The 25,893-nt window shown below is 38.5% G+C and overlaps 1 protein-coding gene across 1 annotated transcript in view; it reads left to right on the forward strand.

Annotated features, from left to right (window-relative positions):
* Window positions 1–25,893, forward strand: part of AKAP6 (A-kinase anchoring protein 6) — a 520,891-nt gene that overhangs the window by 10,305 nt on the left and 484,693 nt on the right. Inside the window, exons 2-3 of the mRNA XM_039870505.1 lie at window positions 7,671–7,785; window positions 18,686–18,795. The gene's annotated coding sequence lies outside the window, so the exon portion shown is untranslated. The remainder of the gene's footprint in view (window positions 1–7,670; window positions 7,786–18,685; window positions 18,796–25,893) is intronic.

A 25,893-nucleotide genomic window follows, 5' to 3' on the forward strand; every position in this document is an offset into this window, starting at 1 on the left:
ATACGTTCAAATTTCCTTGATGATTTCAAAGATGCCTTTTATTATTGATTTGTCGTAAGGATCCAAACGAGGTTCCGCCGTCCCACGTTGTATTTGTTTGCTATGTCTTTTAGGGCTCTATCGTCCTTTAATCCACCCCACCCCCCCCACACACCCACTTCTCCATGTTATTGATTTATTGGAGAAACGAGGTATTTGCCCTGTGGAATGTCAGGATTCTTGCATTTGGCCCATTTCTTACTAATGTTGTCGTTTAACTTGTTTCTCTATCATCCATGGTACTTGAAAATTCATAGTTAGATCTAAAGGCCTAATCGGATCCTGGTTCAATTTTTTAAGCCTGCGTGGTTCATTGGTTGGGTGCATACTTCCTATTGCATTTCATCTTAACGCTTTTAATGTCTGGCAGAACCGGTGAATTCAGGTAGGGTCATCATCCTGACTCCTCCATTATAAAGTTTCCCATAAATCTTTCACTTCATGATTTTAGAATACACTGATGAACGGTGCCCAAGTAGAGAGGCTGGTGTTTTGTTGGTTAGTTTTTAACCCTTTTGCTCATGAGCTATAACGATGTGTAACCCAAGGCCCCTGCTGTCCAAGTCTATGCCCCAAGAAAGAAAAAAAAAAGCCAGGAAAAGCAATAAAGGAAGAGCGTCGATGTCGTTTGAGTCTCTGGATCATTCGTGACATATCCATAGTTCGTTTATGTGAACTAACGAATTACCTTTCTTAATTAAGCTAGATTGGAGTTGTGTTTCCGCCTCCTCACTGCTAAGAGGTTCTTCTGGAACCACTTAACGTTGGCCCTGAGTGCTGGGTCTCCAGGCTCCACCACACTCACAGTGGGCTATCTTTTAGCTACATTTTCTTATGTAGAATCAACTGGGTAAAAAAATAGTTCCACCCACCCTCTCCTCTGTTTGAATGCAAACTGATGTTTCTTTTCTGGATATTTTCGGAATGTTTTCTTTCAGGCTATACAATTATGGAAAACTTTATTCAGTAGGAGAATGTGCTAGAGGCATTCAATTTTAACATCTTGGGTTTCCTTACTCTGTTCTCATTTCTGTTACACAGTTGTCTTTCAATCCCCAAACTCTTGGGTTCCCCTACAGTCTTGTCCTCCTGTTTCTTCTTCCCCCAACCTGCACATTCCCCACCCCCATCTACACTGCATACTTCACTAACTGAATACATTTACCCAGTTCATTTTATGCCTTTTTAATCATGCTCATGTCTTTACGCTACACATTTACAATATTAAAACACTATTGGCTTCTGATAAAATATTCAAGATTTGCATTTTGACAAAAAACAATTCTTGCTGTTATCACTGGTTAAGTATATGTCAATGTACAATCACTTTCTTAGGGAGAGATAGTGTATCACATATTTCATATAGGAAATTTATGAGGTAGTTGGCTTTTCAGTTAATCTTTTGTGTCCCTTAAGATTTGAGAAGAAGAAGTCTCAAAGGCATTGTTAACAAATTGACTTTAGGAGAAATTGGTTTAAAGGACTTTTCTTAGCTTATTCGATTTTTTAACGAAAATTTTAATTTTTACATTCTGGAGCATTTGGACTCTGTTACCGATAATTGTTGTCATAATAGTTCCAATTATTTACATTAGCAGTGGAATAATACAATTATCTGTCACTTCTCAGTAGTATATAAAACTGTGGTGCATCTTACAATCAATGGCATTTTAGATCCAAAGAGATGTAGTATCTCATTTTTTTTGGAGAATGAAACAGCCTGAGATAAGTGTGTAGTGATTTCCCCGGGGCAATGCTGGCACTGGTCCTACCATCTTCTGGGGCCAAATGCATTGCTCATTCTACTGCTCCTTGTAGTGTTAGTAGGTCATAATCTTTGCATTATATTACAAAGAAGAGAATGAAGACTTCAAGCCTGCCATTTTACAACCACATTTCCGAGTTCTCATTTAACTGTAGCAGGATAGCAAACACTGATAAGTGGAGTCTACCTTCTTTGTTTTTTTTTTTTTTTAATTCACATAGAGGGAACATTCAGTAATATGACTCAATTGAAACAGGCAAAAACCACAAGTCATTTCCTCTTCAGGAATTTTGCTCTAATTAAAAGAAACTCGACCAAAATCCTCACATCCTCTTGAACAAGGAACAGGTGAGTCACTTAGAACCACAGCATCAATAACCATCTTTACCTGGTGTGAAATTGGTGAACTTCACCTGGGGAACAGAGGTTTTAAACCTGGGCTTCAGGTTGTAATCACCGCAAGAGCTTTTTAAAATACCAGTGCCCCAAGCCCACCCTTGAAAGTTCTGATTTAATCGTTAGGTTTTCTCTGTCTCTCTCTACTGTGAGCTGTCAGCCTTCACAGATTTGCTTCAGGCTTGTCAGCACCCTTCTTTCTTACTCCCCTTTATACTTTTTTTTTTTCCCGTGGGACACACTGTCCATCATGTAAAGCTTGTTTGAATTCCCCACAAGGGCCCTTCCTTTGCTACTCCCTTCCGTTTTTGGCTGTACCCCCTTCCCTTGTGTTGTACCCATTGACTCCCCAGGATTCCTCCTAAATGTCCCATCTAGAAAGAACTCCAAGGATCTTTCAAAACTCACCAGTCCTGGGATTTCTTTCTTCAGGGCTCTGCTAGCTAACCTCTTAAACTAAAGCCAGAGCATTTTCCCAAACTTGCCTAGTGATAGATTCCCAGACTCAACTTCTTACAATGTGCAGAAAATTGACCTGTGTCAAGGCATTCAAAGGATGATCTCGTGTATCTCTCAGATGACCTATCTGTGTTTTACAGGCTACTTTTAGTGAAATGAGAAAGTCACTGTGGTAAGGCTTCTGTGGGATTTTTGTGCATGGAAATCTTTAAAAGCAATCAGTGCCTTTAATTTGTAGCAGATATCCTCATGTTCTAGTCCACTGGGGAAAAAAGTGAGAGACTATCAAAGATGAGTTTCCTTAATTTCTTGTCTTTATTACAAGTTTACCTATATTCATTCATACACATCTTTATTTCCTTTCTTCTGGTTTCGGGGAAAGGTGTACTTTTTATGGGAAAAATTTGTGCAAGAGTAGACAACTGCATTGTCTAGACTAGAGAATAACCCCCAGGGTTATCTGATTCCAATTCTATCGAAACAATCTTACAACTGTAAATTGTAGATAATCGACAGCTACTCAAAATAATTCTTGTTTATAGACATGCAAAATCTGTCCTGACCAGTAGAGGTTCAATTGACTTCCCTCTACCATTGTGGAAGAAGCTAATTTTGCTTCCATTTGCACATTCCTTTCAACATTTCTTTACTTCATATAAATTTCTGGTTTTGGTTTCTCCTTGGTTACATGTACCTTGTTCTTTCATTAATACATTCAATAAAATTTCAGCACATGCTTGTTTTGTATGAGAGGCATGCTTTTTACTTTTTTTTTAAAAAAAAATTGTCTCTTAATAGTTTGGGAATCTTCTACTGAGATGCCCTATGGATTCACCTAACAAAACCAGGTATACTTTTCACCAGAGAAGTGCAGCTCATAGGCTGCTTAAAGCCCAGACATATCTTTTTTTTTTTTTTGGCTCCTGAAATGACAATAGAACTGCTGATTCTCTGTTTTTCTATATTTAGTATTGTTCTCTATTAATTTTGTGATTTGTCTTTGATTGTTTACAGCAATAAGTCCTTGCTCACAGTTGTTAGTAATGAATGGATATTTGATGTTATGATCTGACCATTTGGTGAGCTCTGTGAGTGCATCAATGATGTGTTGAGATCTAGTCTCTGTTGGGCAAGAGACAACAGAGAAACTAGTTTGTTAGTCTTGCTTGTCTGCCTATTCATCTCTCTGGGTTCAAACCAATTAAGAATGTTGTCTGCCACCAAGAAGGAGAACAGCTCTTTGATATCTGAACCAGTAAATTTTTTGTGCTTCTATGTTTACTCTTGACTCATGACTGAAATTTCAGAATTGAAGCTATTAACTCTGTGTCTGTATGTGACTGTAATTCAGAAAGATCTTTACCTCTCATTTATGAATGTGTAATGTTTTCCTAAATCCAGATGGTATTAATAAATTAGATTATAAAACCTACTAAATTAAAGGATCCCTGTTCTGTTTGGCTTATAAGTGCTTATATAAATATAATATTTCTATAATTCTCAGAAAATAAGGAAATGGAACTAAGATATAAACCGCTAGATTTAAAGATATATATATTTTTTTTATTTAAAAACAGCTTAGAAACATTTTAAGAATTGAAGTTCACATAATTTAGGTAAATCTTTGGCAAACTAAACTAGTTTGATTATTTGGCTTAATAATAACAACTATGTCTTCTCTGGTTTATCAGTGTTATGTATAATACAAGTGTACATTTTTATTAAACTTATACAGGTATACTGATCAAATAAGCTAGCATTACTTCTACTTAATGCTTGCTTATGAAAAATGTATATTTGTGTTCAAATTGTATCATTATTCTGATGAACTTTGTTTCATTAGTAATTATGTTCTATAGTATGTCAACTTGAAGATAAATTTCCAGGATCTAGGTAACTTAAAATCTTGGATTGGACTTAGATTTGGTTAATCAATGGAAAATAATTAGATACCTAGATCATTTCTAGGTAAAATCAAATACTAAAGTATTCATTGTTAAGCATAATTATAACTTGATATACTTTTGCTCCTTATTTTTATATACTATAGAAAGATTGTATCTTTAGATCATGTTAATGAACATGTTCATTTCCACCACTTTGAGAAGATGTATATGGGATATAAGCAACTGTAGAAAGTCGAATTCATAAGCTCTGCTAGCCTGATGAAATACTGGGGTGTGACAGTTCACATTATCTACCTTGCAGCTTTCTTTGCAGAATAAAGTTACTTTGGTTATCTCTTTTAAATTATTATAATTTATAATAATTCATAAATTAATATTATATGTTATAATGATTATAAATTATAATTTATATTATTATAAATTATAACATTATTATAAATGATTGAGACTACACTGAGAAGTGGTAGTTTCAGGGAAATTTAATTGTATGTGCTTCTATTTTTTCAAAGAAAAGACTAGTTTTGTCTTAAAGAAGCAGCATGAAGTTTTTCTTTTTTTCTTCGAAGTTTTTTATATTACTTTTTTTTTCTTTTAATCTCTCTAGTATCTGTGATGAGGTCTCCTCTTTCATTCCTGATGTTAGTAGATTGATCCCTTTCTAATTTTCTTGATTCTTCCACTTCTAGAATTTTATCAATATTATTGTATTTTGAAAAAAATGTTTTTGGTTTCATTTTTCTTTTATTGTTTATTTTTATGTCATTGATCTCTGCTCTGTATTATTTCCTTCTATTTACTTTAGGTTTATCTTGCTTTTCTTTCTCTACTTGTAGTGGAAATTTAAATTATTAATTGTAGACCTTTCTTTTTTTCTAATAGGAGCATTTAAGACCATAAATTTACCTCTAGGCTATTTTAGCTGCTTTAGCTGTACCCCACAAATTTTAATGTGCTGTTTATATTTTCATTTAGTTCAAAATATTTGCTTTCTTTTTTATTTTTCTTTTTATTTGTCACATTGATTATTTAGATGTTTATATTTAGTTTCCAAATATTGGTGGATTTTCTAGGTATCTTTGTATTCTTTTTCTAATTTAATTTGTGGTATAATTTCAGTTATTTTAAATTTATTGAGACTTGTTTTATAGCCCAGGATATGGTACGCCTAGTGAATATTCTATGTACACAAAAAAAGAATGTACAGTTATTGGCTGGGATGTTTTGTAAATATTAATTGGTCAAGTTAGTTGATAATATTGTTAAATCATATATATTTTTACTGTTTTTTTTTTTTGTACTTCTTTAATCAGTTATTGAGAGAAGAGTTCTGTTTGGCCTTTTAGTTCCAACAGTTCATGCTTCATGTATTTGATGCTCTGTTGTTAGATACATATTGTTATGGCTTCTTGAGGAATTTATCCCATTATCATTATGAAATGTTTTTCAACTATCACAACTACTAAAATTAATCAAATGGACTTTTGATGATTTATAAAAACCATGTAAAATAGAAACGCATCTTGTGTTTTGCCAAAGTCATATCCCTTTTTTTTTCCTGTGGCAACTCTCTCCACCACGTTTTTTGTTTTTTGTTTTCTATCTTTCCTCACTAGAATAAAACTTCCAAAGGGTAAAACTTCATCTGTTTTGTTCACTGATGTATCCTAACTATCTGTCACAAAGTCTGACCTCAATAAATACTTTCTGAATGAATTAATGTATTAAAAAAAAGCTGCAAGAAGTATAAGAACATAGTATTTCCGTGACTCTGTACCATTTATGCCATGGTAAGATAGTCTCTGCTCACACAGGGGCTATTCCAGAAGTAACTGCTACACTTCAGCATGCTCTCATGCTATGCTTTAGTGCAACTAGTGCCACAGAACTGTTGCTTTGGGTTCTCAGGATCTTAGGAAGATCACAGAGAGATACTTCTTTGTTTTAACTTCCTCTTTGTATCTCACTCACCTCTACTAGGATTTAGTCCTGAATCATTCCAGAATAGTGAGTCTTAGTGACAGACACCCACATCCTGGCCCCTCACCCTGGACTCCTGTTATGGGAACTCCATTCACTCCTTCAGGCCTTTCATGTAAGATTGACTATTTGGGCCAGCCTCACTGCTTCTAGGAGTGGCTCTCTATATTTCTGTATTGTAAGGTAATTAGGAGTTTGGTTCTATTCCAAGGCCCCAGCTGCATAAAGCATTTACATTTCACATCTCCTTATCCACTCTGTTGTTTCACTTCCTCCACCAATTCTGTTCATTTATACAAATGAAGGTTTTTGTTTTCCCAGGAAATTTAAGCTTCAAGTTCACCAGAAAACCTTGAGACTACCCCCATTGAAATATTTGATAATGCAAACTACAAATAAAACACTCATCAGTCAAATCTTCCTCTCAGATTTATTTCTGAAAGGAGAAAAAAATCTCTTAAATTAATTGTGTGTTTGGGTATCCTGGATAGATCCCTAGGTCTGATGGTCAGAGTTCAGACCCCAGCTCCACCCCTTGGGCAGCCCATATCCACTTGTGAAATAAGTATAATAATAATGTCTGTCCTGCTCGCTTCTGAGAGTTGATCTATGTGAAATGCTTGGGAAAGTGCCATGTGCATTGCAAAGCTCTGCAGGTGTGTAAATAGCTGTTGTTGCCATGAGAAGCTTTTTCAGCTTTAGGTTTGCAGTGATTGAATATTTTTACTCATTAATTCAAGAAAAGCATTTGGGTATTTGCATCAGAGGCCTTTACTACATCCTGAAGAGCACCTGCCTACAACTCATAAACTGAGAATATAATCCGGTATTCTTTGGCTGTTACCTTGGAAACTGGGAACATTTAAAAACCCTGGAAAGGAAACAATATAACAGGGAGAAAAAGCACACTTGGGACCAATAGCCTTACCCCTCCGCCCCAAAGCTTAAAATATTAGGTACCTGTTTAATCATTTTTTTAAAAAACCCACAGCTATGTACATTTGAGTATTCTTGTTACATACATGATGAAAATGAGAGAGAAGATCTATTGTCACTATAGAGAAGTTAAGACTTAAACATACTACTTTGTACCCACTATTAGCCTATTGGTTTTTCTTATTGTCTAGGATGCTATCAGCAACTGTAAGAGTCCCAATGTAATCATCTAGGACTTAAGAGGAAAAAAAAAGAAATATCTAAGCACTGAATAGTGTTTTCACCAGAAACTCCTTCATCATTGCGGTACGTATAATTCTGGCTCATGCTAAGCTCACAAACTACTTTTTTTCTGCATCCTTCATTGGCTCCTCTTTGTTTATGACCCATGACTGTTAAGATCCCCACTCTCCCCAGCCTTAGTGCATAGGTCCTATTTTCCTTTTTAATAACTTCGGGTAAGCTCAGCCAGTTGGGGTTTGGTTGACAGAATGTGCCTATCTTATCTCTGGTTCAGTGGAGGACACACCCCTGTGTGCTCACTACTTACCTCCTCTGGAACTCATTTAATCCAGATTCCTGGGATTGTGATTCAGTATATCTGGAGAGGACCCCTGAAATCTGCATTTTAATGGGCACCCTGGGGATTCTGATGCAGATTTCTGTGGACTACTCTTTCGGAATCAGTGTTCTCCAACTACTGGCCTGATTTTTACCTTTGATTTTTATCTTTTAAATTCAATGAGTTTATAAGTAATTTTCTGGAATAGATATAGATTTCTCTTACCTGTCATCATACCTGGAACCAAAGTTTTGTGAATGTAATCAGTGTAGTCTTTGTTCTTCCATTTCCTCCTCCTTATCCTCCTTCCTTCTTTTTCTTCTCTCTCATCTAGTCATTCACTAAATCTGGTTGGCGTCTCCTCCTCAGTCTTCAGTCACGTTACATTTCATTCTCATGACTACCCCTCTAAAATGCCCACTTTCACCAACTCCAACCCAGACTATCGAAAGTCGTCTAGCTTCTCTCTTCCTGCTTTCATCCTCTTTTATATAGCTGACTTTCACTTTGTACAAACGTCATTTTCACTGTGTCACTCACCTACTCAAGAATAAATAGTGATACTCAGTCTCCCATATCAGAACTGAACTTCTTTCCTTAGTATTTTATGTTTTCTATCGACTGCGCTCATTACTCCAAAATTATGTATTTTTAGTATCTGAACGAGTGCCTCCAGTTCATTATTTGGACAGTTTCTTTACTTTTGCATTTGAGTACATATTCTCAAAATATATTCATTAAAAACTTTATGGACATAGAACTACTTTGTTAACAGGGAATTTTGATATATTGACTACATTTTTATAAATTCCTTCCCAGAGACTAGGGCTAGTGAAGAAACCAAGTGGATTGATAGACTAATTGGATGAGAATTTATGTTGTTCTATTTTATCACAGAGTTAAACTTCCCTTTGGTGGTTTCCTTATTTTTAATTGGATTTCTCCTAATGAACTTTGACCTTGAACTTTTTTTACAGAGTGTAGAATACCTTTTAATATGTTTATTGGCAAAATTTTTCTACCGATAGATAGCCAAAGTTGTAAGTCGATATATAGTCAGTGTTAAAAAATATCTCCTGTCTTGAGCAGTTGTATACTTAGTTTAACTGAATCTACTAAGAAAAAGCTCTAACATGTTTTGAAAATTGGAAACAGTTATCCAGAAATTCAGGAGAGGTAGCTGGTCACTATCATAGCAGATCTTTTGGTCTTTTTATTTCAGTTCTTTAATGTCTCCGGTAGCCAAGGAGAAGCTCACCTTGGAAACGGTTTAAGTCCTTGGTAAATCAACATGTTTCTTTTCAGAGCACTTATCAGTGAGATTGGCATCGTCCACTACCTTGAGAAAGACTTATAGTTCTTGGCCTCTTTTCACCACAGCATAACATCCCTTAGGGATACCCCTCTTTCTGACGATAACAGAGGTATACTAAATCAGTTCTCAAAGGAGTTCTTTTCCTCCTCTCTGGGTAAAGTGGGCAGTGTATGTGTCATCTGAAAAATTTCCTTGGTGGTTCTGAAACCCCCATCTATTCCATTGGGATTCATAGCTTTCAAATCTCTTAATTGCTCCTTCTTTAAAATTTATCAGCTCGATTTATCGATTTCCGAAAGATTTGTGGTAAAATGTACCTTTGTATTTATAGTTCTGAAAAAGTTTTCATTGTAATTCTATCACTTTTGCTTTGTATAATTAGGTGCTTACAAGTTCAAGATTGTTATGTCTTTTTGGAATGTTTCTTTTTATCTTTATCTAGTGTACTTCTTTATTTCTGTTAGTGCTGCTGCATTAACTTTTATATTGTCAGATATTGCTATTGCTAAGTATGTTTTCTTTTGGTTAATATTTGCTCAGTTGGCATATCTTTGTTCATATCTTTATTTTAGAACCTTTGGAGTCATTTTAAAAAATTGTTTTCTTGTAAATAACATTATTTGAATCTTTAAAAAATTGACCCACTCTCTTAGCCCACTTTTTAATAAGTAGGTTTAAACCAGGGGTTCATCAACTTTTTCCTGTAAAGGGCCAGATAGTTAATATTTTTGGTTCTGTGGGCCATATAGCCTCTTGTAATTACTAAAACTTAGCCACTGAGAATACATAAATGAGTGCACATGGCCAGCTTTGGCCTGCCAGGCATAGCCTGCCAACCCCTGGACTTAATCCATTTACATTTTTGTGATTGATAATATATTTGGACTTATTTCAGTCATCTTATTTTGTGTTTTCTGTTTATCATCCGTATTACTCAGGGCAATGCTAGCTGAGGTTACAGATGAACCCAGAAACCTCACTGGCTTAACACAACAGAAGTATATATTTTGATATGTAAAATCCAATCAGTGGCATGGAGGGGATAATGTACCCCATACAGGCTTTCAGGAACCTAGGCTTCTTTCATTTTGTGGCTCTTCCTCTCTCAACATATGGGTTCCAAGATCATCATAGAAAGGGAAAGGAAAGGTAGAGAAAGCACACCTGCTTTTTAACCACAGCAGCCTGAAAGTTATTTACATCAATATTGCTCACATTTTGTTGACGAGAACTGTCACAAGATCCCACCTAGAAGCAAGATGGGCCTGGGAAATGTAATTCCTGGCACGATGGCCACTTCCCAGCAGCAGTTCTGGGAAGTGGCCATCGTGCCAGGAAATACATTGGTAGAGGAATAAAAATCTTTGGCAGACATCTGGGCACTTCTACCACAGCTACCCTCTTTTTTTTTTCTGCCTCCTGTGGGATTGGTAAATATTTTTCTATTCTCCTTAATTCCCTTTGTTAGCTTAGTATATGATATATTTCTCTTATTTTAGCAGTTATGCTTATAATTTTAACATGTTTACTTCATTTAAAAAATTTATATAAAACTTATGTTTATTCAGTATATCTCTTCTCTTCTGGATAAGAATCTCTTTGTTCCTCCCCTCCCCTTAAAAAGAAAGACACTCCACACATCTTTCTTTTTATTGTTATTTAGGGTTTTATTTCAAATTTTAAAAAATCCACAAAAATAGTTGTTATTTTTATGGTTAAGGGTTAAATATAACATTATTATGTTTTTATCAGTTTCTATTTTTATTGCTGAAGTACATTCTTTAGGTGTTTATTTTCAGAAAGAGTCTCTGGGTGGGAAGCTTCTTTAGTTTATTATACCTAAAAAGCTGGCTATAGAATTCAAGGTGGATAATTATTTCTCTCAGTATGTGGAAGACGTTATTCCATTTGCTTTTGGCATTGATTGTTGCTGATGATACATTTATTGTCGGTCTAATTGTTAAGTCCTTCAGAGAAATATGTCTTTTTCTCTATATTAACTTTTACAGTGTTTAATAGTTTGACTACACACTATGGTTGTGGATTTATTTTTATTGATTCACCTTGCCTTTCAGAGTGTATTTTCAAACTGTGGACTCACTTTAATTCTCAAAAATTATTAGCCACTAACCCCCCTCACCCCTTTTTTTTTTAACCCTTTGAATAGTGCTTCTTTTCCATTAACTATCTGCTCCTGTGGAATTGATTAAATGTGCCTGTTTTCGTTTCGGTTTTTAAATGTTATTCCTTCCTTTATTTATGTGAGGGTCCTAAAAATACATAAACACTTTTTAGATTATTCTCTTATTTTCATTGCATTTGCAATGTTGGCTGACTTTTGTTGGTTGTCTTTCTTTATTGAGAGATTCTCACTTTTTCTTTCCCTCATCCCTCCCTGGATGGTTGTCTCTACCCCAAGCCCCCAGGGATCCCTGTTCAGAACCAGGTATTACATGGGTAGTGATAGAGTCCTGCCCTGTGTGCTACTGAATAGGTCACAGACCTAGTCCCTGCATTCATTTGTGGGCAGCCTTGCTCAGGTCCTCATTCAGGTCAGCTTGATTTCAGGACTGTGTAGGTTTCCTCCTGTTTTCCAAAGTTTGCAGCTTAACAGGAGGCTTAATTAACCTCAGGCAGCAGCTGCAGTAGCCCTCCTGTTATGGCTAGGGTGGGCAGGACACACTGGTCCACCTTTGATTCCTCATAGTGAGCCTGGCTCAGAGCACTCGCTATGTGTGGAGCATCTCTAGTCACTATGCATCCCCAAGAGCTGAAATCAGTTGGGTCCAAGAAGATCATCATCTTGCTTTAGAGCCCACTTTTGAAATATCCTCTTTTTATATTTTATCTGTTACTTTATGTTTGGAGCAGTGGTAAGAGAGTTGTGGTCCCATTCCTCTTCTTTTAGAAACTAATCCACACTATTCTGAGAACTTTCCCCTATTCCTTTTGATTCTTTCATTGGTAACAATACTGCTTGGCCCATTTTTCATACCCCTCCATCACTGTTGGATCCCCAGATGCACTCAGAGCAAGTAAGCATGAATTATTCTTGAAAATTTTCCTCGGAGACAGATGATGGTGACTGAGTGGGTTGGGTCTCAGTGGCTGTGTCAAAGTGAGGTTAGGACATTGCTGGCTTGAGCATGAGTCCTGCCACCATTTTCCCTCTACCCTTGCTCTTCCTAATACCTCTCTCCTCAGCGAGCCTGGCACAGACTGATGCCGCAGCACACAGAGGGGTGCAAGAAGGCTGCCCTTGGTTTGAGCTGATGCAAGCATGACACAGGCTATCTTTTCTCACACTCTTCCTTGAACTTAGTTATTTCTAGCTCCTGAGTGAGGCAGCTCTGTGTGGCTGTGTGTTGTGCATTGTTCCCAAGCACAGGAAGCAGAGGGGACTGAAATCATGCCTGTGTTCCACTCCAGCTGTGCACCCATGGAGCTGCATCCACTCAGAGTGAGGACCTCCTAATTTACACAAAGATGTGAGTTAGACTGTGGTGGCCATATAAGGATGCATCTATAGTCACTTTCTAGGTTTCTCATCGCCTCTGGTAAGATGGTCAGGCTATAAACCCCTTCTTGGTCACCCTTATTGGAGTTCAGAGTGTTGCTGAACCCCATCCCGGCAATGCTTTCCTACTGGGGTATGGTGAAGGGAGGGTTATGTCCTGATGCCAGGTTGTTTTGCCACCTGACTGGCTGCTGGAAGAAGCTCTGGAGACTAGGCTTCCTTCATTACTTCAGTGTAGAGCTAGAAGTTGAGGTATCAGCTTCCAAGTGGAAGTCTTTATATGCCTTCCATAACTGCTATGAAGCAAATATCAACCATGGGCCCTTGAACACAGCAGAGCAGTGATAGATAAAATTCTTAGAAAATTAAATGGGCATGGGTTCCAACATCATGGAATTATCAAATTATCTGCATCCATTCCTTTTCTTCCGCAATACCATTTTACCACTTACAGTAATCCTTCCCTCCCATCACTAAGAGAGCTTTTGTAAGGCTCAATTACAAAAAAAAAAAAAGACTTCCTATAGAGTGCTGGGGTCTGTATACTTCATGCGCATCATCTCATTTCATGGTCCCAATAATTCTATGAGTTAGTTATGGGGGAACTTTCAGGAAAGTGGGGTTTAAGACCCCTGGGCCCGACTATGTAAATGTGTTTCCATTTCATAGAAACAGAGCGTACTAATGGATGGTGACCACTAGTTTTAAACTGTTTTTACAAGGATCGCTACAAAAGATCCTGCAAAATTTTCTCTAACAAAGGGAAAATGAATAATATATGCTTTGATTAGTCTCTTTTTAATAAGCAAACATGCTTGGGAGTCAGGTTTAAATCGATGGGTGTCAATAGCAGGTCAGGGAATGTTGGTACTTTTCTAGGCAGGAGGAATGAAATAACATACCTTGCCAAGGAAGAGTAGGGATTGAAATTGTATTATTAAATCCACTGAACATACACCAGTTCAGGAGAGACATGGATGGCTGAGAAATCGATTTTTCAGTGGTGGACCTGAGCTTACCAATTTGTAGCAAACTTGCTTATTCTAACTCTATTTTTCAGCTGAAGACCCTCTGATCTGAGATGTTTTGCTGTGCTCAGAGAGCTCATAGTAAAGCACAGCCAGGCACTGTGAGCAGTGACAGTTTTTGTTGAACAGAAATCACTCTGATAACATTATGTCATCCAGGGTGTCTTCATTCAGGGGAAGATGTGGGCAATGAGGGAGCTAAGAGTTCCCAAGGGCTTCTGTTAGGAGTGTTAGAAGATAGCTGGTGGGATGTGGGAGTAGGAGATGGAGTGAGTATTTGATGCCCTTCACATGAGGCTGATGGGAGAAAGAAATTCTCCCTGATCAGTTTATCAAGTCATAGATTCATAGAGCGTAGCAATCAAGCCCCTCATTGTGGAGATGAGAAACTGAGGCCAAACAGCTAGGAATGGGTAGAATAAGATTCCAGTTCATGTCTTCAGAATCTACATTGCACCATGTGGAGTTGAATTTATTTTTTAAGGTTCCTAATTCAGTCCTGCATCTGATATAGCTGCATGGGTTTCTTGCTTCTTTTTATGAAGATGGAGACTATCAATCTGGTATTATTTTCTTATTAGTAATGATGCAGAAGCTCATATTTAAAAATATCAAAATCCCAAACACTTTCATGGATCCAGTTCTTACTAACATTCCTTCTTCCTCCTACTTCTCTTTATTTTTTGTGATGATTTTGGGCTTCCTGGAGTGAATGATGATTTATCTTGCACAAAATAGAATTTATTCTTGAATCCTGCTGGTGTAAACGCTAAGCTAAATAAATAGAAATAGACGTAAGTCCCAGGAATGAATCAGATTCCTTGCTTAAAAAGCAAGCACATAATTTAGTTCTTTCTTTCTGGTAGATAAGAAAAATCAGCAGGGCTAAAAGTCCATCTCCTTGCTCACATGTAGGACCTCTCTCAGGATATTTGTTCATTTATCATTTGTAGCATGATAAGGTTTTCTTCCTCTCTTGCTTTCTTTCCTTCTCTTTATTATCACTTATTCTCGGGAAGGGTCTTTGATAAGTCAGAAAAACAGAGGCTTTGTCAGCACAAAAGTATATTGAAGTTGTGCTATGAAAAGTGAGGAATATTAGCAAGGAAAGATATATTGGAAGTGATGTCCTTCCTAAACTCTGAGGACTTAAAATAATCAGGACTCATGAGACACAGAGAAGCAGATTCACACTCTCTTCCTCCAGGAGTAGAGCCAGGACAATTGAGGAAAAGATAGGAATGGAAGAAATAATGGAGACATGGGTGAAGAAATAAAAAGGGAGACAGAAAAGGGCCTCACAAAGTCTACCAAAGACAGGCTCTGCAAGGACTGAGGAGTGACTTGATGGAAAACGTGAAGGGCCCCACGTATATATGTGATTATCTAATCAATGGAAAACATTTATTTTGGTGATAGACTATATACCCAAGGTAAAATGTAATTTGCTGTCCAAACCGATACTGATTATGGTGATACAGCAGGTGTAAACTAGGACTATCAGGCATGTCTGGACATATGGTCATGGGCATATCTGGACATACGGTCTAGAAGGAGCACCTATACTTCTTCTAGACCTCACAGACATTACTGAGAGGTTGAACTTTTACTCATTCAAAGCACAGTTATAAAGCACAAATGTATCTGACACTGTGCTTGTACTGAGAATACAAAGCTGAGCTCTTCTGCTTCTGTACCATATGAGTTGCTCTTTCTGTGGCTGAGACTTTCATGATATCAAAGAGCAAGGCAAAAACCTTCACAGTCTAGTTCACAAATTATGATGCTTCTTAGCAGGGTTGTGTATATGGCTTCCACCTGGTCTCACCTGCCTCGTGGTGGCTGCACACCCTGAAGCATGATGAGTCAGAGCGGTGTGATTTTGTTCTGCCTCTGCCCTGCATATGCTGATTTTAATCAAATGAACGCCTAATCCTGTAGTGAATTTTATTAAGCCCTTTGCCCTTCCCTTTTCCATCTGTTACATGTCTCATTCTCTGTGCTCCAAATGGGATAAGCTTTGTTTTTTTTCTAGACTTTTTTCTTTCTTTTTGTGTTTGATGTTTTTCAGAAATAGGCCTGGAGTCAAGAATTACAATCTAGCTGAAGTAGGTCTCACTGAGGATTTTCAGTATCTTGAGTTACTTTCTCTAATGCTCCACTTCTCTTATCAGCAAATCCTCCAATTTTGATGGCTTCTAATGCAGTGTACTGTGGAGCTCTGTAGTTGGTTCACAGACTTTCCTGTTAGAAATGCAATTACTGTCTCCCCAGAGTGTGAAAGACCCTTGGGATACACAGTTATGGTGTCATCTACTTGAATCAGTAGATCTGTGCCCAGCCCTTCTGCAGAGCCCAAATACCTTCTGGTGGATGGATCATAATCTTGCTTCAGTGGGCCTTTCTAATCCTTTTGATCTGTTTGGCTATGTTACGGTCTTACTGACCAAATCATTCATACACATCAAAACCAACTCGACTTGAAAATAGACCTCAGGGCCTCTATCCTGGAAATAGCAAAGAGTACAGACAAATCTTCCCCAAGGAGCATTTCTGTTTATTGTAGTTTTTCTCCTTGGCAAGTATGATAAGGTTTTACTCTGGAGGAATGAAACATATTTAAAATGTGTTAATGGTACGGCAAGTTCCAAATCTGGTTTTCTTTCAGCAGCATAACCCCAGACACCTGGGCTCTGTCTCTCTTTTGTATTATTTATTTTATGTCTACGTCAGTTTTACCCATTTTTAAGGTCCAGTGAGAGAAGACTTCTTGTGTCTCTCATCTTTCAAACCCTTCCTTACCCTACCCTACCCCACCTTAGTGCTAAATACATTATTTTCCACAGAGAAGGTAATTGATAAACATTTTCAAACTCAATAAATATCTTTGGCCTGTCAATCAGTAATTCTCTTATTTGAATATTCCTGTAGACTGAAAGACTTATTAAAAGGTTCTTAGATAGAATGCAGGAATTTACATCCTTTGAGTAATAAGGCCATACCAAAAATACGAAAAATATGAAAGTCATTCTCTGTGCAGTCCTGTGGGGAGGTTTTGCTACCCCAGATGCAGAATCTTCAGGCCTCCAGAGATGCAGGTGAAATATAGGGTTGATGACACATCCAACATTTTGACTATGCTGCTTATTGCTGTCGCTCTCTGACATATACTCACAGACCTACTTTACCATAGATGGAGGGAAAGGTGTCTTACATCCAGGAACACTCAGCTAAACTTGCCTTAAAAGGAGCACCCAGAATCCTTGGTTCGTTCCCAAACCAAATTAGGCTACTATGTGCCCCACCTTGAACTAGACAGGAATCAATCCAGCCTAAAAAACCAAACGGAATAAGATATTGGACAAGTGGCCGCTTGATTCTCTACATCTTATTCCTAATCATTTAGTGTTTTGACCCAGCTATAGCATGCTCTACTCTATTTGACAATTTTATGTTGCTTTTCTCTATTAATAGTCATTGAGCTTCTCATGGTCAGCCAGGGATCACTATGCTTCATTACCACCTCTGGGTAAAACTCTGGTTGCCCAGAATTCTATTTGTGTTGTCTTTAAGAACAATCCAAATTTATGCCTCACTGAGGGTGGGTAGGAGGAGGTCAGGATTGGCCCTTATGAACAGATGCTGAAATTTCAAGGCATTAGAAAACTTCACATGAGTTTCCAAGTAGAGAATAAGTATTCAAAAGGATTACAATAACTTCCTCTGTTTAGAAAGTAGACTTCTCTTGTTCAAGGCTGGGTGGTGAGAAACCTGAGATGGTATCTCCTATTTATGTAGCCATGAGTTTGGAAGGCAAAGTGGTATCATACAGGGCCAACCATGTGTGGACATGCAGTTTATGCCCTGCACAAAGCTTGCTTCCAGTCAGTCAGGAGAAAGGGGTGATGTTTTGTCATCTGTCTGCCCAGAGGGGATGCCTTTTTGCAATTGTAATAATCCTAAACCTTCTAGTCATCGACCTACCAAGAAGGAAAACAGTCACCAAGATTGTGTTTTATCAAATAACATTCCTAACTCAGGGAAGACATAGAATACACAGTCTTTTGATTCTAGATAGGCATTCTTTGCCTAGCTCTATCATTTTGCTGTGTGTGTGTGACCAGGGGTAATCCAGAAATGCTGGCTATTAAAGTTCTTCAGGATGGCTCTTCTCTTACCCCTTTTCTGAGTCCTAGTATTTTAAACTTAAAAATCCTATTCAGCACTGACTGATGCAACACCACACACAACTACTCGATGCAGGGCTTCTGGCTCCTGGGGATTCCTGGTGATCACTGCCAACTGGAGTGCCTTAAGCAACAGCTGAGAAAGCCAACAGAAACTTAGAATTTTCTAATCTAGGCATAAACAGCCAGTTGGGACTTCTCTGAAGTGTAGAAATTGGGAGAAGATATGTGGACCCTGGATTGGTAGAGCAGGAAGTAAAATATTCTGCTAAAAGTGAATACAGGCACAAGCCAGTTGCATTAGGGACAAATAGTTTCTTAGTTTGTCTCGAATTTAAGTTTCAGGAAAGGAACTACATTTTAGGAACTGAACTTTTAATTACAGGTTTAAGAGAAGGAAATGAATTGCAAGTTCCATAGGTATGGATTATGTCTTAACTACATGTCTTTTCAGCAGCTAAATGTTTTATCCTTGGTGGGCACTCAGTAAATATTCAGTGAATTGGATTGAGTTTTCTGAAGATAAGGAAGAAGTTGGTGGAAAGCTCTGAGTTGGGTATTTTTCAGTCCCTTTTCTCTGCAATTCTATGATTCTAGGAAGGCCAGAAAGCAAGAGAGAAAGCAGCAGATTTGAAGCTCTGAAAGAGATTCAGTGTGGCTGGAGCATGAAATGTAAAGGAATTCTGGTGAGAGATGAGGCTGGAGAGGTATGTGGAGGCCAAGTTATACAGCATCTCTTCAGTTGGTTAAGGCATTTATACTTCATCCTAAAAACAGAGGGAAGCTACAGGAGGATTTTTAGTGAGGGATATGACATGCATAAACACACAAATTAGAAAGATCACTGAGTGCAACATAAAGAATGGGTTAGAAGAGCTCAATCAGGGACAGGAGAGCAAGTTGGGAGATATCTCACAGTTGGGAAATGATGATTTTTACCTGACCTAGGCTGGTGGCAGTGAGAGTGGAGAAAAGTACTGATGGATCCAAGAGAAGGAATTGACAGTCCCTGATATTGATTGGATAAGAGGGACCTCTCATGAGGAGGAGTGAAGGATGACTCCCAGGTCTCTGATTTGGGCAATGATAGACAGTGGTGCCATTAACAAAAAGAGAACTAAGAAAGAGAAATGAGTGTAGGGAATTGGTAGAGAGAGAGATGATGAGTTCAGTTTTCCACATGTTGAGTTTGAGGAGCTAGTGGGACATCCTAGAGATGTGTAGTTGGCAGTTGAAGGAGTGGGTCTGAAATTCTGAAGAGAGATATTAGTTGAAGTACAGATTTGAGATTACATTATATAGATATGGAAGTAGATGAGTTTGTTCAGGAAAATAATGAACATTGAAGGGCTTGGCAGAGGAAGAGGGGTGCATAAAGAAACCTAACTATGAGTGGCCGGAGAGGTAGAAGGCAAACAATTGTGCATAGGGGAAGAGAATTTAAAGAAAGAGGGAATGGTCAAACTTGTTCACATTTAAGTAATCCAATCTCCCAGTTCCCAAATATTTCAAATTACTTTTGGTCAGTAAATCCTAGATTAGAAGAAAAATGCATATCCAACCACTACTGTGTGAATGATATAGCCCAAGGTCATTGGTCTATTTTATTGAAACACATCTAGGTTCTTCTCCCTCTGAGAATTTTATCTAATGCTAAAGAGAATGAGAAGAAATTCTCTTTATACATTGTACAACTACACTAAAAGTAGCCAGCAGGGAAATTTTTAGAAAACTATGGTCTAATGTGGTGATTGGTGGAAATGAAACTTAAAAGTGACAGGAAGTATTAATGGAAAGTAACGCACTGTCTTTAGGCCTTAGAAAGAGCAATGGGCTTTATCTGTTCCCAGAGGGAAAGTTTGATAAGTAATGATTTTGATATACATTTTAACATTCTGACAATGGCAAAATGGGTGCTGCTTTTATGTTTGGACAGCAGATTCTCCACTGCTGTGGTCCAGTCTTCTACTTCAGGTCTGTTTAGAGGGCAACCCAAGGGTATAATGGCAGAAGCATCACAACACTTATATTCCTGTTACAGGCAGTGGGTGCTGTAAGAAGCATGCTATAAGAGGCTGTAAGTGGGTGCTGTAACATCAGGGCCTGCTTTCCCTACAGAAGAAAGAGAGCAAATTTAAGGGCCCAAGAAGGCACACTTTCCTAAAACATCCTACTCCTCAGGTTGCTGATTAAAAGCTGATGATTCACAGAAACTGGTCTAATCCAGGGGATCACTTCGTGAATTATATAAATATACTGTATACCTGAAACTAATATAAAATGATACTGAATGTCAGCTGTAATTGAAAAATGTTTTAAAAAGCTGATGATTCACATTTAGATGCCCCTCCACCCTCATCCCTTCCTAACAACAACAAAATTTGAGCCAAGCTGAACCTTGCTAAGAAAACAGATTTGCTCTTTTTAGTCTTAGCAGCACTGGAATCTAAAGACAGATTCTGTGGGAAGACAGATCCTTAGTTACCTCCTCCCCAAGCTGTTGCAGGAATTTCAGACCTCTGCTTGCCAAAGCACTTTTATAGAGCTCAAATTTTTTTATTTTTTATTTTTGGTAGGGTGAAGGAATGCCTTCAGTGACTCACTTTTCTCCCTTCTCTGGGCCTCAGTTTTTTCCTCTTAACAGCGAGGTCAGGGTTAGGGGATCCTTGAGGCCCTCCAGGCCTAGCCTATATCCCCACCAGATGGTTCCACCAGCAGAGAGCTTGTCCTTAGCCTGGCCCTTCGCTGGCAAGCTAGACTGGCTCTAGAGGACTGCTCTATATTTGGACAAGACAAGTCATGATACATCAGCATGCAGAGAGAGTTTGTTTGGATTGGGAACACCAAAGGAAGAAGCTTTTAAGTTGAAAATGCACATATTCCTCTGGGGGACGGGAGAAAGATGAAGAGCCCTAGTTGCTCTAAGAGGTCTAGAAATCAGAATGGTCAGATTCTGCTAGTGCTTCGCCTGGTTCCTGGGCCTTCTCAGTTTGTGTTCACCTGTGCGAAGAGGCCCCTAGTTTAGAGAAAACATGTCTGAAGCAGACAAACCTAGCTCTTTCCCTTGGTGGTTGTGTGACCACGAGTGAGTTGTTGAAATTTCTGTACCTCATTTTCTTTATCTGTTAAATGAGGATGCCTTGAAGGCCTGTGTAAGGATTAAATGAGGTAGCATCTAAAATAGTACAGAGTCTGGCGTGGGAGAGGGTTATTTCCCTCCATCCCTTGTTCTTCTCTTTACTTTTACCTTTGCTACATAATTCCCCCTATCTGGACCATTCTCTCTACCTCTCCAGACTCAACTCACTTTCGGCATCCAGTGAGGTAGGTCCTCCTGTCTGTCCCAGTGCTGGAGTCTTCCGGCTGCCCCAAGCATGCATTGCCTGGCTTCACAGTCTGGTAACTGCCTTCTTTCTTAATATTGTTTTGCTGATTTGGCCTATCTAGATTGCTGCTCTCTAAGGGATGGAATCTATCAAATACTGGTTACTTCTCTATAATACTTGGTAAATGGTTAGGTACATAGAAGGGGCCTAAGCAATATTTGAAAGAATGAATGAATATACAGAAAGAACTAAGTTGCAGGGAGAATGAGGGACTAGTATGTGTTGTGGTTAAGGCCTGGGTGCTCGAACTAGCCTGCCTGGGTTTGAATCCTGGTGCTGTCAGTTATGAGTTTTAGACTTTAAGAGTTGAATCTCTTTGTTCCGCAGTTTTCTCGTATGCATGATGGCAGTGGTAAAAATAGTACTTCTCTTCCAGGGTTGTTGTGAAGATTAAATAAATTAGATTTGAAGAGTGTTTAGGTCAGTGCCTGACACATGGTGCTATGTAGGGACCTACCATTATTATTTTAAAGAGTATAAATTTAGGTTTATACAAACTTGAGTTCAAAGCCTGCCCTACCACTTACTAATAATGTGATCTTAGAAGTTACTTTACTTCTCTGTGCTCCGAGTTCCTTATATGTAAAATAGGGATAATAGACCTGCATTGTAAATTGTTGCGAAGATGAAATAGAGATGAGAGCCTAGAACACAGTATGTGCTTGATAACTGGTGGCTATTAGAAGCCTGCTTCAGTCTTCCAGAAGCAAGAGTTTGGGGTGACTGCATGAAGAATCACTGTGGTGGCCCAAGCCCTGTTTAGGAAACAGAAAACCCAGGGCTTACTCTGACGAGGAAGAGTTGAGAAAAGAGTTTAAAGTACATACATGGGGTTGCGAGTGCATGGCAGGAAGAGATAGGGAAGTTACTTTGTGCTGATTGCTAAGCTGTATCACCAAAATTCTGACCAAATTAGGTCATTAAAAATATATTTGGAAGGAGCTAGAGACTTTGCTCATGTGAAATTCCAACACAGGTCCATGCATGTCACTTTTCTGCATATCTTTGATTATGTAAGATTTCTTGTGTTTTGTCCTTATGCAGCCAACTGCATTACTGTCACAGTGATGCTGCAGGTGTGAGTGAGAGGATATGTGCCATCTTCTCCTGGCCGGGAGGGTCTGTAATTCTTGTTTTCTGATAAGTGGAATTTGCTAGTTCAGGGCTTATGTATCTGAGGGGTGCTACTTGGTCTCTTCTTCTGAAGCTAAATTGAGACTCAGAGAATCCTTATTTCTAAGGTTCAGTCTCTTGATTCTTAATCCCAAGATCTGATTTGGTGCTGGGCAATGTTTTTGGCCCTAAAGGGGTCTGTGTCCCCTTAACTTCTGCCAGCACTTAGGGACTGACTGATCTCTACCATTTAGGGAAGGATGTCTAAATGGTTTCAGTCAGGAACCTCATGAGGTCCATTGGCCTTGCACGGAGGTGTGGGAGAGGGAAGAAAGCAAAGAGAGGCAGGCAGAGATCTCTTGGCACTGACTCCTTCCTCCGATGACTTTGTTATATTCTCACCACAGGACTAGGGATTTGAACCTTTCTTCCACCTGGATCTGAGTTTACAATTTTCACAATGCAAGCTTCTCACATCCCTTTCTTTTCTATGTCCTTCTACTGCTTCTTTGTTTGAATTTAATGCTAAATTATGCAATGCAATAAATTCTTTGGTAAGGAGATGTAATACATTACTGGCTCAGAATCACAGATTTGCTACGTATTTGCTATATCAGATCAGCATCTCATCAAAATCTTGTGGCTTCATTCTAAGCAGTGCCAACAACTGGTTTCAAATATCAAGATAAAAGTACCCACTTCCCTTTTTATCCCCGTTACCTCAAAGTTCTTTATGCGATAGTCTTATTTTCACTATATTCAGGTGAGAAGACTCTTGATTAGCTTCATTTTGTAGAATAAAGTTCAGATATGAGGAAGTTGAAAGAAGGAAGTTAGTTACGTTCTGGTGGTAGGCCTGGATACACCCATTCAGTGCTACTAGACCTGGCTGTATAACTGAGGAGTTTAAAAAAGTATAATGCCTACATCCCACCCCAATCCAATTTAAAATGACATTCCTTCGGGATGATGTCAAGGCAAGGATATTTTAATCTTTCCAGGTGAATCTAATGGACAAATATGGTTACGATCACTACTGAATTGACCAAGAGGCAAGACTTCGTTTTTAGCATTTGTATTAGGACATCCCAGGAATGACTGTAAAACAAAATTTTTAAAATGTAGCTGATGATGTTAAATTAAAATTTGCTTTCTGCTATTACTTTTTAAACCAATTATGATTTACATATGCAGGTTTTCGGATAGCAATTTGTACAAGGCTTTGTCTTCGTGTTTTTCATTTTAAAGAATAAAACGTAAGACTATTAGGACTAGAAATGCTCACACACCATTTATCAGGCCCTTAAACCATGAATATATTCGTCTTACTCATCTGTATGTTGTTTTTGGCATATGCCTATGTAAGTTTTAGTGATTTCCAGAGTAAATTCAGAATTGCATTTTCAGAGTAAGCCTTTTTCAAACTACTAGAGCACATCGCATGCCCCAACCTCCTTACTCTGATATGTGCCCTAGGCGCCCTAGTTAAGTAATGCTGCAGTAGTCAGGCTTGGTAACTGACAGGAGTGTATCATTAGGGTACGTGAGGGCGGAAATTAGGTTGAGAGCTGTTTTTAAAAAGTTTACCCAACACTCTATTAAGTATGATATATTTATCCTTGTCTTAGAGCTGTATGTGAAAATGTCAAGCTAATTGTTGCAAAAAAACAAAAAACAACAACAAAAAAACTGGAGCTGAAAAGCCTCAATTCAAACTTTCATCTGAAAGTTTAATGCACCTATGATTGGGATTCTGCGCCTCTTCCCCCCTCCCCCCCTGCCCCCTTTATGAATGGGAGTTCAGAGCAAAAAGGAAACCATTCTGTGTACAATTTTCCCTAAAATGGCACCTCTGGTGAGCTGAGACCCTCTTGAACCACTTTGAGATTCCTGAAGTTTCTAACTTGGCTGCAAGGCTTTTGGAGCCAAAGAAAGTTCTAATCATTAGCATTAGTGAGTTGTTGCTCATTAGCATTTGTGTGGAGTGCCCAAATCACACCAACAAAGGGTGTGAAACCCTAGCTTGTGGTGGGGGGAGGGTGAGAGGGATTGTTTCTCCTTGGATTATTACCAGAGTTATTTCCCTCAGTGCAGATCCATTCTCCTCTGTGTGGGAATGTTTTATGTTCACACTGTTAGGTGAATGTCTCATTCAGAGAACTTTTTAAAATACACATTTTTCTCAGCTTATCTTAAAAAACCTACAACTAAACAAAATACTTTGTCATGACTTGTTCAGAAATTTGAAAAGGCCTTCTGCTATATGAGAGAGCTTTTCCTACCAGTCATTCAAGGAAAGAGTTAACTGAGGCCTGGGAGACTTCTCTGGCAGCCTGCAAGCTTTGTGCAGTAGCCAAGCTGGGGGCTGAGAGCTGCAGATATTCATTTGTTTGTGTATGAAGCTTTCATTCCCAAAGTCTTACACATCACATACCAGGAAAGATGACTGTGAAAAGCAGGGGTAAATTCAAATGTTTCCCGTCTGTTCTGGTTGCCTTTGATACATCTAATTTTGCCTGACAGTGTTTGCCACTTGGTTGTCTAAACAGAATTTTCCTCTCTGGTGGTGAGTGAGGATTAGTTATTCACGTCCAACAATCGTCATAAATGCTATTATGTAGACCTGTGTACCTAAAAGAGTCTTACAGCAAAACTTCAGTTTGGAGATCATCAGCCCTCCCTTTTTACTGCATCATGTATAAGATTCACCCAGGAATTGAGCAGCTTGATGAAGCGTAAAGGTTTTTGATTCTGAGAAGTTGTGCAGAGGTGTCATACAGAAAGACCCAGTTAGAAATGCCTTCCAGGACCCTTAAAGCTCTGTCACTTCCTTTTTCTCCATACAGCCAAGCTCCTTGGGTGTGGATATAGCAACAGCACCCCCTAGTGTGTGATAGAGTGAAGATGGGCTCCTGGTTAACTCAGTAGGTGAAGTGTTCTTTGTGGCTTCACACAGTGAATGAGGTAGGTGAGATGAGCGTCTTGGCATTCATTGACCAGTGCAGCTGAGCATAAATACGCAATAACAGCATGTCTTTTAGGTTTTAACAGCTAAGAAAGGAAGATAGAGGCTGCAGGAAGATAAGGTTTTAGATTATTTTATAAAGATATGAAAGCTAAGGAGAGCCACAGGAGGGAATCCGGAAGTCACTGGGGAAGGGAGCTATTCCTTTGAACAATTTGCCATTCTTCCAAAGAATTTAAAGCTTCACCATATGCTTGGAGAGGAATATGGATAGGGCCTGGCCACAAAGGCCTTCCATTGCTGACAGAGTGGGCCTGCAAAGGGCCAAAGCTTTTTTTTTT

Source organism: Pteropus medius, unplaced genomic scaffold (assembly GCF_902729225.1).
Source record: "Pteropus medius unplaced genomic scaffold, Ma_sr-lr_union100, whole genome shotgun sequence".
Taxonomy (NCBI): Eukaryota; Metazoa; Chordata; class Mammalia; order Chiroptera; family Pteropodidae; genus Pteropus; species Pteropus medius.